The 15,124-nt window shown below is 38.5% G+C and overlaps 2 protein-coding genes across 4 annotated transcripts in view; one reads left to right on the top strand and one right to left on the bottom strand.

The window, feature by feature from the left end:
* The window catches only part of CMSS1 (cms1 ribosomal small subunit homolog), a 250,674-nt gene that overhangs the window by 125,632 nt on the left and 109,918 nt on the right, over positions 1–15,124 (bottom strand). The window lies entirely within an intron of this gene.
* Positions 1–15,124, top strand: part of FILIP1L (filamin A interacting protein 1 like) — a 209,928-nt gene that overhangs the window by 90,549 nt on the left and 104,255 nt on the right. For 2 of the 3 annotated variants that reach the window (XM_042788446.1, XM_033005288.2), the window contains exon 3: positions 9,591–9,680. The gene's annotated coding sequence lies outside the window, so the exon portion shown is untranslated. Of the gene's footprint in view, positions 1–1,133; positions 1,189–9,590; positions 9,681–15,124 lie in introns of those variants that run through there. The other variant, XM_033005289.2, reaches the window with a different exon arrangement.

The raw sequence follows: 15,124 nt of genomic DNA, 5'->3' as shown, positions 1-15,124 counted from the left end.
AACAGGCAGACCACCAACAAAGCAGAAACAAAGGCTTTGCTTCTGTGAACGACCTGACAGCGGTAGAGCCTCAAAAGAATTGCAAGAAATCCCAAGGCAGAGACAGTGTCTGGGCCCTTCTCAAAAGCCAGAGGGAGCCCAAAGAAAGGCTCCAGGCACAGATCTGCGCACTGCCCTTCCACTGGATCTCGAGCATGAACCATCTCTCTTTGACAAATGAAGCCTTCACATCACAACCTTTGGGCATCATGCCTACCACCAAGATTATAATTTTCTTCAATTCCACTTGTTCTATTCCTTTTGTTTTGGTTTGCTTTTTTTGACCCTGAGATTCCCCCTATCCTTCTGGTATCTTGTAATGAGAGATTGCTCAACTGATGAATGGATACCAACAACATGCAAAATCTGAAAGCAGATTCAAAGAGGCATTTCTTTGCACTCTCCCTGGAAGATAAGGTTCCAACACGCAATTTAAAGAGTTTGCTGTAGGCTTCTTAAGGTCATGGTATGACTAATGCACCCAGGTATCTTTTATACCAGAAAAGGTTACAGAAAGAAAGGCATACACAGCAAAAATGAAATAGTAACTCTTCACTGTGCTGGAGTCTTCACAGGGTTTTGCTGAATATGTAGGATTCTAGTGTTAGCCTTTCACATCTCTCTATGCATGGTGATCTATGGCCAAATGCAAGATAAAAACTACTGAAGTACCAAGATGACCATACAAAGCATTCGGAGAGAGCTACCTGGCTGCGTACAGGAACAAATGGTGACCTGCACCGTTACCAGACAAGGTGACTGAAGCTTCACACAAATTCCAATCAAAGAAAAACATGTGCAGAAGTCACATTAATCTTTAGGTAAAATTAGATTTAAGTAGCCCAATAAATAAGACTATAAGCTGTAGTTTTGGCCATTTAACCCACTTAGTTATTTGGGCTTGGTACACTTGTCATCGGGCCACCTGAGCCAGGACACTGCCGCTAACATCTGTTTCCTGCCTCTTGGGCCCTCCCGCAATCGGAGCTTCCTCTGGACTCGCAAGTCCGGCCGAGCCAAGGAGCCGGACAGAGCTTGCTCTCTCTCCGCAGACTGTTTGCTGTGTTGAGCAGCAAGAGGCACCTACAGCTTGACATGAGCTGAAGAGTGGGCAATGTCCAGCCTCATAAACCTGCAGGAGAAGTGAAGGTACATGTTTTACAGAACGTGTTTAAAGACAGTTTCTTTTTTTTCACTTCTACTTCATGCAGTGCCTTTCAATTTTGGAGGGGGGAAAAAAAAAAAAAAACTACTTTAGTTTTGTTTGATTCATGTTCTAGTTGAAAATGAAAAAGAGAGGTTTAGACAAAAAGCAAATCAGTTCTACAGCCAAGGCACTGGCTATTTAGCCAGAAGAAAACAAAAGCCAGAAATACCATTTCACTGTTCAAGCTGAAAGACAGATTCTAGATACACAGCTTACATAAAGGCATGTGTCAAACAACATGCTTGATTTTTGCTTAAATGCTGACTCACTGAATAAAATCTATGTTACTCTTTTATGTAAACAGTTCCTTTAAATGCAGCAAAATGAAATACAGACATTAAGCTGGACATGAACTTCTGCCATCCACACTCAGACATCTGTGTAATTATAATAATTAACTCTATTAGCATACACTACTATGTACGCAAAATGTCCTGCCTGTGCATTAGAGAATTTTTTTCTTTTAAAAAATATTTTATAACTATATGTTTACATTAAGAATTTACTCAACTAGTGCACCTTTTGAGACTAGCAGATCATAGGATGAGTTTGTTTTCCTTTAAGATATGTTTGCAAAATGAAATCAGAAAGCGCATACAAAATTTTATCTCAGGCACCAGTATGGCCTTTACTAGAAATACTTGAGAGGTATGTCTTGTAGAAATATGTTGTGGGGTTTTTTTTCTGGCTAATTATTCACTTCGACCATTATTTTCTCTTAAGGGAATGTTATTTCCAAGAAATGTCACTTATCTAAGTATCAAGGTTGTTTACATTCTACACAAATGTTACGCTCTCAAGTATTCATTTTTGAAAATGTCAAAAAGTAAGGGTGATGATGCTGTGCTTGTAAAAACATTCTTTACTAACAGAATGAGTCTCATGGCATTTTAGGTTTCCCACAAGACATTCTTCTGTCTATCATTTTAGAACTTTTTCCCACACATCGTGTTCCTGATATAGGCTTTGGCAGGTTGCGAGATATGAGCTGGCTGGAAAATGATAGCTTGTTTTCAGCATAACCTTCTACTGCTAAGCATTAAGCACTTTTTGCACAAGATAATTCAGAGTGAGCAGAAAACAGACAGAGAAGAAGACAGATCTAGTTGAGGAAAGCTGAAGTCCTGAAGGATGCCAAAGACTTTATGACAGTTTTACAGAGAAAACAAAGGAATCTTGAAAAAATAATCAGTGTTTCTTTCAAATGCTACATTGTCTTCATTCTGGTTTCCTAAGAAAGACTTAAGAGCATTTGACAGCATACTTTCTAGCAAGTTTAGTGGAACATCAGTAGAGACACTCTATGAGGAACCTGTGGCTAAAGGACACATGTACACAAATAGCAGAATAAATACCAGTCTTCAGGTACAAAAGAGGTCCAGTCAGCCAGCGCACAATAAGGAAATGACCAAGACTTCAAAGTGTATCAGAGAACATGCTCACATATTTTCTTGATCACTAAAATCAGTTTCCTGGCTCCTCCATTGAAGAATCAAATAGGTGGACCGAATTTGATGGGATCAGTTGTACCTGCAGCCCAAGTAAGTTTGTGATGCTGTCGCCAGCTTTTGAAACTTGCCATTTGTATTTTGTAAGCTCGTATCTGTGCAAATACACAAGAGGAAACAGAAGGCTTTACCTACAGACAGCAATTGATTCATGGTCGTGTTGCAAAGCTTACTAATGTCATAACACTATTGTTGCTAAACCCCTGAACGTGAAAAAGACTTTAGTTGATAAAAATCAGAATTCACATAAGGACAGAGAAGTTTCTAAAGCTCCCCAGACCCCAGATATCTAATGGTGCTTTTAATTTAGCATTATGGTCAGCTATCTGTAAAAAGCGTATTTAATGTTTCATAAACATAGAGTTTAAAACAAAAGTGCTTCTAATCAGATTTGGCAGGAAAGGGAGAAATACATACATAGAATGAGGTAAGTGTGATCTTGCCCAGCTGAAGAACAGGGAATGGCAGGGCTTCAGGCCATGACTCACACAGACACTAAACAGTAGAAAGCTACAGATAATTCTCAGGTAAACTTTGTATGAGCCACTACGTCATCCTTCTCTACCCTTCCTGCATTAATCATGTCATTAGTAACCTGACGCAGCCAGAGAAGAATGTCTGATTTACAGGGAGCAAAGCAATGCTAACAGAACAAACACTTTGGCAGGTCAAAAAAGGAAAGACCAACCTAAATTTCATTTTAGTTCAAACCACACCCTAGAAGAATGAGAAAACTAGGAAAAAAGAAAAACCAAAACCAAAAAAGATATCTTCCCGCTGTAAGACTGCATACTTCGTTAAAAGTTCCTGATGAACCAGTCGCTTAGAGTACAAATACGAAGGATATGCAAGAGCACATGGATAAAGAACCAGCCCGAACATGCACCTAAACAAAGAGGAAAAAAAAACCCCAAGCTTTCTTTTGAAGTTTTCATCACAGTTACGTAATTAGACATTAGTCTAGATGTTTTTAAACATCTTTTATCACATACAGTTGTGAATCAATTGTGTGGTGAGTACACAGTGTACTGTTAGGGAAGATTCATGTCCCAGCCAGGTATCTTGGTTACTCCACTAAATTAAGAAGGACAAGAGGAAATACTGGGGCAAGAGAAAAATGTAAATTTTCATAATTACTTTTTAACATTATTACTCACTCTGGATTGATAACAGCCATTTTAATAAATCTGGCTATTGTTTAAAATACTGTATACGGCTATTTCGTCTTAAACATCTCAAAAGAGTAATTGTCATGTGAAAGAAGGGCAGACCACTTTCACTCTGAAGCAAATAAAAATCTCTGTAGATTACTTTAAAAGAAGAATTAAATTATCCTTAAATTTCTTGAAGCAAAGAAAATTATCACCCAAACCATGCAAGGTGTGCAGGTAACAGCAGCAGCTGTGTTAAAAAAAGTCCACAAGAACCATTCCACAGTAGTAATCCTCAGACCATCCACAGCAAATGTGTGCTGAAGACTCTCTGAGCATATGGAAACCCCATTGCTTATGGGGTTTGTGTTCAGGTTCTCATGACTTCATCTACTTCTAAGTCTTCCTAAGTGGACTGCCTGTTTTCTTAATGTTTCCTTTCCACAGAACACTCCCTTTTCCCTCACTTTCCTCTCATTTTATCTTAGCATCAATCCTGTGAACTGCCAAATTGATTTCTTCTCTTCATGACTTTAAACCACAGGGTTGCAGGTCTACTTTGCATCATAAAGCAAAGCTCTAGACATTGAAAAGCAAAGTCAGAAAAAGCTATTTTATCTTCTCATTTTCTCTTTTGTCTTTGACCCACTACAATGGCTGGTGTAAGCTACGAATACCTAAATGTGTCACCTCAGTTAAAACCAGCTAATTGTTTTTTTCTTACTGATTATTAATATTGAGAAAGGAATGCCATAAGTAACATACAAAATATTACCAATTTTATAGCTAAAATGTTAAGACAATCCATCAAAATATTAGTAGAATGCAAAATAACAAATAAAATACAACATTTATCTTCTGACACCCATTTGGAAAACTTCTCCATCATACCACAACAGTAGGCCTAAATCTCTCATTAAAATTTAAATTGAGATGTTTTAAAGGTTTTCTCAATTTACGTAAATGGGCATGTCCCTCTCCCAGTTTCTTGTTTTAAAAGCCAACGTTGACCTGAGAGGAACAAAAAACTGTTTTCTCCCTGATAGTTGCTCAGTGTCATATGCCGAAAAACATTGGTAATCCCAAATCTAAAATAGGCAATAATCTGCTTTACAACTATTCCCTTTCTCATCAGTGTTTTGAAGGTCAGCTAAAGACTAGGTGGGCAACAGTGAAAAATCTCTCAGAAGAGTCCCTATGTAGATAAAGAGGGTTCGCCAGAAAATGGTAGGTTGGTGATCTGTTTGTGCTTCATTCACAAAGGCGTTAAGGACAGTTTCACAACTTTGGTTTATTTTGGGAAGAGTGGGGGTGTCTGGTTTGTTCTTTTTAAATTTAAGACCTTCTGAAACCAAAGAAAAGATTTAGAGATACAATGCCAACAGCTTAATGCATGTTCTGTAGTGTATATGAGCACCCTGAGGGAAAACCTGCACTCTGATAAAGGATAGATCCCATCTTCCCCTGCCCTGAGGAGTATAAACCAGGTTTACAGTTTATGCCTAATCTAATGGTGGCTTTCAAAACAAACACATTTCAGACATATCTGGCAAATAGTCCGCTTCCCACTCGGCATCCAAAGCTTCCTCTTGAAAAAGAGGTCTTCTTCCCTGTTGAAGACTTCAGAGATATCTTCCAAATCTGCCAACAGCTTGCATTACATAGTACACAAAAATCTTAAACTGACCTTTGTCCCCTCCAAGAAAGCCATCAGTCTGTTCCAAACGACCCACGCACACTCAGCAGAAAGTCACAGCTCCCAGAAACGTTTTCAGCTACATAATGTATCTGTCCCATGGGGTGATACTGTGTGTGTGCCTCCACATGCACACGAAAGGGTGAAAAGAACTTTCCACAGTCTTGAATATCCTGCGGCACGCATCTAGTCCTTAGTGGCCTTTCCCTATTACTTGTTCTGTGACACTGCTTCCTTCCATGTCCACATTTAGAAAGGCTCTCAAAAATTTCCTCAATTTCAGTTGAAGTTCTTTCAACTTGGAAATAACATATACGTGCACTTTGCCAGCACAGGCTGCAGAAAGGCAAGGAGAAGGAGCAACACCTACAACCCACTGATGCTGCACACCTACTGTAGTGAGGGTCCAGGGATGGGAAGATGTGGTATGAATACCTCACCCAGGAAGCTGCACTTTCCCCAAGAGAGCATACAGTGGAGCTTGCATGGCTCTTACATGCCCCATGCAAATGCACAGAGTTTTCCAGTGGTGGGAACTGAATTTGATAACTTCTGCCAACTTAAAAATCTATCCCTAGTGAGGAAAAAAACAAAAACAAAGAAACAAAACAGACAATAGCTATAGAGACTCCAGAAGAATGTAATGACTATAACAAAAGGCAATAGCAGTAGTGTGACAAGGGCTTGTTAATGGGTCAAAAAACAGGCTGAAATGACTCAGCCGCAGAATCGCCTTAAATTTCCTTCAGAGATTGCAGCCCTTAGTTCAGTTTGTATTCAGGTTCTCTTGGAACCATTAAAGAGAAGGCTCTATCTGCTCATTCACCTCTTGGATCAGAAGGGTACCCTACCAAAGCAGGGCAGCATGGCTCCCCCATTTAGCAGAGCAGAAACAGGCTCTGAAGCATCAGGCAGGTCCCTCTTAATCAAGGGCAGTGAGTCAGAGCAGAGCACAAACAACTCCTACCACACTGATCCTGGTGCAACGCAAATGTTTTTCTTAAAGGGACTGTAAAACTACATTAAGAAAAAGCAGAAGTCTGTACAACTTGTACTTAAAAGACCATATAAACAGGCTATAAATGTGGAGAGAAGCAACAACACTGGAGTAACTTAGGTATTTTACCCCATTCATTCAAGGGAAGGCACGTCTAACCATCTCAAATACAGCCTTGCTCCTTCGAAACACTACCTACCTTTGCCACTATTAGGAAGCAGGACTTTCATGCACCCATATACTTCAGTATTTCAGCTTGCTTATTAATGCATATGTTGGTGTCATTCCAAGAACGCAACAGACAGCACTGTGTTGTGATTTTGAGCATTTCTACATTAGCATGTAACTACTCACAAAATTGACACCTTCAACCCACCTCTGTAGCTCAGTAACAAAGGTTAAAACATGAATTAAACAATAATCTCAACTCCTTAGCTACAATGATTTTTTAAAAAAAGAAATAAATTTAGAAGTCCTACTCTTTTCACCAGCAAATGCACACATTTTCAAACAGAGCTTTCTAAGCAGTAAGATTGTCTTCCTTGATGTTCCATGCACATCATGGAACAGCTTTTGAAGGGGACAGTCACAACACTTAGGTTTTAGTTTCTTTCAGATTACCAAGTCAGATGCTAAATTCTTGTATATATTTGATGGAGATGTAAACACCTACAAGAGTGCTTCAGCTGGATGAAGGAGAAAGACCAGAATACAGAAATCAAAAAGGGACAGTCATGGAGCTGGCAGGAATTATGAACTGAACAGAAAAGAAACCACCACATTTTGGACAGGGGTGAGATATGGAACAGATCTCTCTACAGTTGCCAGAAGAGCAACAGAAAGACAAAAATTTAACTTGCTGCAAACCATTACTCAAAGAGTGACTCAAAACAGTTGAGAGCTATTTGGTTCTTAAATAAAATACTACAACAATGGGTCAAGAAGCATTACATTATCTTACTATGACTTGAGTATTTGTGAAAGCTATGTAGAAAGTTTCCTTTCTCCTTGCTTGAAGGGCTGAATTCTAGCAAGAAATCCCTGAGAGCCTGCAATCATTTCCTTGGGGATTTAGCGTACTGGACAAGTCAGTGGTCTTAACAAGTGTACCAGTTCACATCTAGTATTGTCGTAATACCCCCCTGCTCTGGCTAAATAATAAAAAAAAGACCATAAAAGCATCTAACTGTGCTATACTGAAAGTCAGGAAAATATTTTTTCTCTTATTTGAAGACAAAACACATAATTTTCTTATATACATCTCATTATTAGTCAAAAGTAACCCATTATACTTTGAGGAAAAACAAATGAAAAACCTTAAATAACACATTTAACTTAATTCTTACAAGAAAACAAGTTAGTTAAATGCTTTGTGATAAATCATCTTGAAAAGTCAAGGAGACAGATTGAGCGATCAACATCCTTTCCCATATCTTACATTCCTAGGTGATTTCGTAAGGTGCACATTTACACAGCGCTTCACAGAAACTTTTCTAATACAGTCAAATTGTTTTTAAGCAACAATTAGTAAAACAATTCTGGTTTTATCTCTCTCCTGTAACTTCATCAGTAACTACTCAGTAATTAAAGAAAGCTCCTCAGAAGGTTAGCCTTTTTTGACTTTAGAGATTAAATTCCATGCTTCACCATCAAAAATTAGGAGCTTCAATTGCAAAGTCACTACAGATCCAAAATCTAGCACCTGTAATGTTCAAAAGCAAAAATACATAAAATATAAGTGAAAACACAGGGCATCTGTAGTTTTAAAAACTCCAAAATGCTTGTTTTGTTAAGAGTTGTTATTACAGCCATTATGGTATTTGTTATCTTATTATATTAGCTAATAGCAAACTGATCAAATGGCACATTACCTGAAAAAATATGAGAAAGGCTATCATGAGAGTACTGAAGATTACCTGACATTGACAGGGGAGAGGAGACAATTCACCACATCCAAAAAGCGGTTGGAAATCAACATAGGCTGGTAGAAGTTTAGAAATGCAAGAGTTCAAGAAAGAGTTATCCAGAACACATGAGCTAACCCAGACTAACTGGTGCCTTCTCCCTCTACTCTGTCATTATCCATCAGTAATAGATGGTTTAATACTAGAAATATATTACGTGGTTTTCACTCTTGGCAATAACCTCCAGAAACAGCAGGCAAATATAAAATATAATTCAGTTTGAAACTACTGTACGTGTATATTAAATGAGTTGCTACTGGCAAATAACAAAAACTGCCTTCCTATGTCCAAAAAATCCCATTTTCCTTCCCTTTCTCTTCTGTCATGTCCTTGGATCATCTTCTAAAAACACAGATCATACTTACTTCATACCTCATCATGTGGCAGGGCTGAGCTCAGTTTCACTCAGGTCTTCCTCCCAGTAGCCTGCCTTCATCTCTTCTTGCACCCCACCTGAGCTCCTCGGTCACATCTCCATAAAAAAGATGAACCACTGCTAGTATACCATTCAACATCAGTACTGTGGCTTTCTTTCCCCTCCTGTAGCTGCCTGCCTGTGGGCTACACTTTCCACAGGGTTCTTCGAGGTCAGTGATCTACCTTCATGAACCAGTAAATTCCCAAAGATGAAATTCTCTAAATTCTAGCAGCTACTATCTGCTCACTCCCTACCAGTGCAAACTAATATTTTTGAAGCTATGGGAGAATACAGAAAAAAGCACAAAAGAAACAACTCTTTAAATGAAACAAAAATCAGAGATTAAATAGCAATGTTTTATTTTAATATTCTTACAAGCATCTGATAGACTTTGTAACGGTTAATCATAAGAGCGTATTACCTACGTGCAACTTTTTGAATGACAGAATCTTTACTGGATCTAGTCTAACCTTTAATAAATTATTTCATACATTTTTATCATGTTAATGCTGAAATAAGGACTTCTGAAGTCAAAAGAAATCTCTCGAGCAACTTATGGCTGTTAAAAAAAATCATAACTGACTTTTAAATTTTTAAAATTTTATTGCAGATTCATACTACAAGAGAGACAATTCTGGACACAACAAAGAGGAAGTTTAGGGAAAATATCCCTAACTATCGGTGGAAGATCTCTGAACTGGTAGGAATTATTTTTATTTCCCTGGTTTTAAGTGGGTGCTACTGAAAAATATAAATAAAATATAAGCTCATTTCTCATGTATGAATTTTTCAATAAGATGAAAATAACAGGAACCTCTACATATAGGACAATTTTTGCAGATAACTTGGTAGAATGACTTGTAAAAATGTTAAATCTTTTAAAACACAAGCCGTGCCTACTTTCTTGGCAAAAATTTAGAACAATTTCTCATATTTCCTACACATAGTGGGCATTGCTCCATTTATCCAATTCTTTTAAATTTTAAGTCATAGAAGGTGTGCGAGGGTGGGTGGGGAAAGATGGATTTTGTTCTGCTTACTAAGGAAAAAAGCTTGTTAAATATCAAATCAGTCCTTGAATGTGAAAATGTATTGTAAGTAGATTTGTATTTCTCCTGTACCACTTTTTCAAGTCAAAGCCCCCCCCCCTTAAAAATAGTAAACAAAAGTATAAAAAAAAAAAAATGTGAAACCTCCAGATGTTGAAAAAGTAGGTTCATATAGCTAGCGACGTCATTATATTAAATACGTATAGTGGTTAACTCATCTGCTTTTGCCATTTGCACACTAGAAGAACAAGCAATGTTTTTTTTGGTCTGAAATAATGTTTCTGTAAACACATTCTGGTATTTCACTGTTCCATTTAAATTAATACAGACCTTACGGTAGAGTGGCCCTGGGAGAGAGCACATTTCTGATGTCTTTGCATGAAACGCATACCTTCCTGAAACACTTCCTGTCTTGCACCCGTTTTTGGATATTATCACTGTTGTCTGACAAGAATGAGATCAGCTAGGATTGTAAGGATACTTTACAGCAGCTGTCCGGCATTTCTTTGAAACTCCACGAGCCTTTAACTCCATAACTGCCTCACCAAAACAGACACGGTAGTTCTGCAGGAACACTACAAGAATAATAAGTTTTCAGGGTGTGCAAAATGCCATCCACTGAGCAGTCTCAAAGTGCTTAACCGAGGGAAATAAAAAACTAAGCTCTTCACATGAGCAAAAATGAGAAAGATCATGAATAGGGTACGTGATGTAAAATTGAGAAGTGCTACCACCTTCGCAGCAGTCAGGCCCAAACAGAGCCAGGGAGGCAAGACAACATCATTTATGCAGAAGAAAAAGAGACATTGTCCTTGAAAACAGCAGAGACAGACAGCAGGTTTAAAATAGCAAGGTTTACCAGCATTCTCCCAGAGACACATTTGGCTGACTCTCAGCAAATAAAACTGTCCAGTTGCTCAGTAGGACCAATAAAGCTGAACTAAACCCGTATAAGCAGCAGAATTTGCACAGAATTTAGTTATAATGCGACACAACCAACTTCCATCCCCAACAGCCTCACAAAACTTCCTGATGTTTTAGAACTAGCTGTCTCTGGTCAGGTAGACTGTCAGATACCATTTTAATTTACTTATGAAGCTGTATTTGCACAATCACTAGCATGAGCTCTGTGTATGAATGAATCTTTCAGTGGCAAAAATTTGATCTGTATCAATCGCCCATGTTTCCATTAAGTGAGCCAAAATTTGCACCCATGTTATATTGGCTGTGGGAGGGCAGAGCCATAATGACGCAGACGGATGATCTCTGGCATACAAGCTTTACTAGTATAAAAGTTAATGTGTTAAATTTCTTTTAATGGAGTAGAAAGTTCCACTCATGGTGTAAACTTACTCCCAATCAGTTCACTGAACTGCATGGCCCCACTGTTGCCATTCGAGAAGCTTCAAGATGATGTAGACCTACTGCATCACCAAACCAAAGGTTCTTTGTTACTTTCTGACACACGGTGTAAGAGCTGTTGAGGGGACAAGGAGAACAGTTTTGCATGGCATCACAATCCCTCCAACTCAGGCACCAGAAGAGGCTGCGAGAGAACAGCAACTGGGAGCGCAGAGTGTGTTTTAAAAAGGCTCAGTTATGAGACTGATGACAGACAAAGAGACTGGGATCATGCAGCACAAATGTCCTGATAAGATGCAATTTCCACGGCTTCTTACTTTCCTTTTTCACTGTGTGTTTCACAGGTGTTGCACACATCCTCCCGCCTTTTGTACAGTGAACTTAGTTTATATCTTGCTTCAAGGACACTGTGATGATTTAGTGATTGAAGCCATGATTTAGTTACAATAGTAAGGTTGGCATAGTTTAACGAGAACAGTGTTCCTCCTTAGGTTGCGTACCAGTCACACTTTGCAGGGTTTTGGCAGCAAGCAACTCAGCTTGTCTGTTATCATATTGTAACACTTCAGAGTGCATACCAGATCTAAGAAAGCATTTACAAACTCAACTTGGAAAAGAAAAAAAAAAAAAAAAAAAAAAAAAAAGATCTTTCACAAAACTGATTCTGTCTTGCAAAAAAATCTCTGTATGCCTTTGGCTGTTTCTGTCCCCACCTGAGGTAGGGCGTATCCACGTGTAATATATTATACATGTACATGCAGGTCTGTGGGGCAACCCTCTGTGCTTCCTCACAAATGGCAACTTTTCAAAAAGCAGCTGCCACTGTGTACCTTATTGTGTAGAATAACTCACGCTAAAGGCTGAGAAGTGAGTGAACACAGAAGAAGTTAGCTCAGTTTTGCCTACAGTAAAAACCAATCAAAACACAAAGACAAACATGAAAGTAAGCCATTTCCAACCACTTTACCTGGCTCCAGAATCAAATTATAGTCTCATAACACTGTACCAAGATGTGCTGCAATAAATATTATGCTGCTCTAAAACTAGAGAAAATTTTAATGCCACCCTGGCATCATCACTGTCAGTAGAAGATCTCTTCCTGCCCCCTTTCTTTTAAACTAGCTGGGTCTCAGGGTCAAACCACAGGTTGCCTTGAAGTTCTGTTTGCACCTGGCAAAGGACATTCTGGCTTTTTGGATGAGTTAAAGCCTGATAACCAGTGATACCGAACAAGTAGCTCCTTCATAAAATCCCATAATTCTGTATCTATGGAGAACTAATGGAAGCAAGGCCTGAAACCTGACCTTAGTGTAACAGAGGTGAGATGAAACAAGTTGGGTTTTTTTCCCCCAAGCCATAAACAGAAACATCAGATGCACACAGCATGTTAGGATACTGTATTTAAAGGCCTAAGGGGCCACAGATAATTAGCAAAATGGCTAGGGCATGCTTATTTAAGCTGATCTCATTATGTAGCATCACACTAATAGGACTGGGGTTCTATTATGTTCATTTTTGGCTAAATTTTAAAAAACATTATTTAGCACAGGGAAGACACAGATAGACTTGAGTAAGGAAAAACTGCTGTTCCCAACAAAGAATTATGAACATTACATACATTTTAAGTCAATCTTTTCACAGATAGAACTATTTTCTGTCAAAAATCAGGTAAGTTTTCTGGAATGCAAAAGAGAAATTAAGGAGTAACACTGTATTTCTGGCATCTGACCACAATGGGTATCTCTGCCACAAGAAGGTACATGAGTTGACAAAGCTCAGCTAACAACTAGGCAAAAATATTATCTCTAGCCAAATGGGCAAAATTGTCCATTTTCATAGACTTTTCCCCTCCCTTCTCTTCTAAGCTAAAGGTAATATATTTTTGCAAATGAAAGGATGAAGGAGCAAGATCTACAGGCAAGGTGGCAGAGCACACAGGTAACAGGGAATGTATAGCATAAGGTTCCCCCAGCTTCTACCCAGCACTTATAAGGTGCAAGATGCATTCTTCTAGGCCGAATTTCTGAAAATGTATTAAAAATCCATTTAGGAAGGAATTGTTTCAGAAACATTGTGCAAGGGTCAAACCTTCCTTCCTTTCCAGGTCCAGAAACCTAAAGAACCAACTTTTGAGAATTACACCTTTAACCAGGAATTCTATCTTTGCTGTTTTAGCATAAGGGTGCACCCACAGAGTCAATACCTTGCAGTTTCAATTAGCTTACATCCCCTACTTTAGAGGGCAAACAAGACTTACTAAATCTTACAAATCAAGAAAATATTTCCCAAAGCCAAAAATTAAAATAGGTATACATCCTGTTGTTTATATTTGGTTTTCAGTTGCCCTCAATCTCCTTTTTTCATAGCTATAATGATTAAATACCTCTTTACTATTCTCTATATATTATTAAAAATAAGTAAATAAATAAATAAATAAAACCTTGGGAAAAAATAGAGGCAACTAATTAAATGATACTCAGCCAGAAATATTTTGGGTTTTGAAACAACTGCCAAAGCTACTGTGTTCCTGCAGGCTCGAACAACTACTCAACTTAGTTTGTCTTGTGTTCTGTACACGTTGGGACCTAACTGTTGAGATAGAAGCAACACACTCTTTAGGGACAAATTATCTGTGATGAAGTGGGGAAAAAATGTCCAATCTTACAAGCAGTATAAATGATTAATTTTAGCTTTTACTTACTGATGAATCATTGACTTCATCTTAATCTAGCTTTAAGTGCCAATTTATATAATTGGCCTTTTCATGTGGCTATTCTAAGGCTTGTGCATAAGGTCCCTTAGTGTTAAACGGGAAAAGGGTCAGGGGGAGGAAAAGAAGGGAAACTGGTTAGGAAGATCTAAGAGACGTCAAACTTTGTGCAGAAAATCCAGTTTGAGAGAAACAAAAGAAAATACAGTAAAAGTAACTGTAACAGCTACAGCTACTTCACCTGATACTTGCAGGTTGATTGAAAATGTTCACAGCACCCTTCATCAGAGAGCATCACAATACCTATCTTAAAACACTTGTAGTTGGAGGCATGCAAATGTTCACTGGTTCACTCAGCTGAACAAGAGCAGGCAGCAGCCGTAAGGAAGCCTGAATCATTTTGCCAAAGCTAACAGGAAGGCAGCCCCTGACAGTTTGGTTGCAGGTTCTCTTCTGGAAACCAGGAAATATAAACAAGGGGGAAACTTCACAAAGTCTTATGAGGACTGCAAAATAACTGCCAAAGGAATGCAGAGGAAGTCTCATCCCTTGTGATACCTAAAACTAGATGGAACAAAATAGTCCAAAGTAACCCAAGGAAAAAGCTAGTACTGGCAAGTTGACAGGTTATATGGAATACATTTTTTTTCTTGCATCTCTGACTTCTATTAACATTTTTGTGGCTCTTGAGGCAGCAAGGTAGGAGCTTTGGTTTACACTCCATAAACACAAGCCAAAAGCCTCCCACGGTTCCATTTGGTAACGTCAGCTTAACATGCTCAAATGCACAGACTTCTGACAATGAGTCAAGTTCCCACTCAAACATAAATTATGCCAAAAAACGCCCAAGATTATTTCAACTAATAAACACTTGGTTAAAAAACATGTCAAATCAACTTGGTCTTTACATCAATTTAATTGCCTCTTACCACAACCATTCCCTAAGTCATAGTGTGCTACAGGAAGCACTGAAAGATAAAGGGGATTGAAAACATTCTCACAGTGCTCCTCTGACTGTCATCG

This window comes from Tyto alba, unplaced genomic scaffold (assembly GCF_018691265.1).
Source record: "Tyto alba isolate M040663 unplaced genomic scaffold, T.alba_DEE_v4.0 Super-Scaffold_14, whole genome shotgun sequence".
NCBI lineage: Eukaryota > Metazoa > Chordata > Aves > Strigiformes > Tytonidae > Tyto > Tyto alba.
This window is presented reverse-complemented; position numbering and strand designations above follow the sequence as displayed.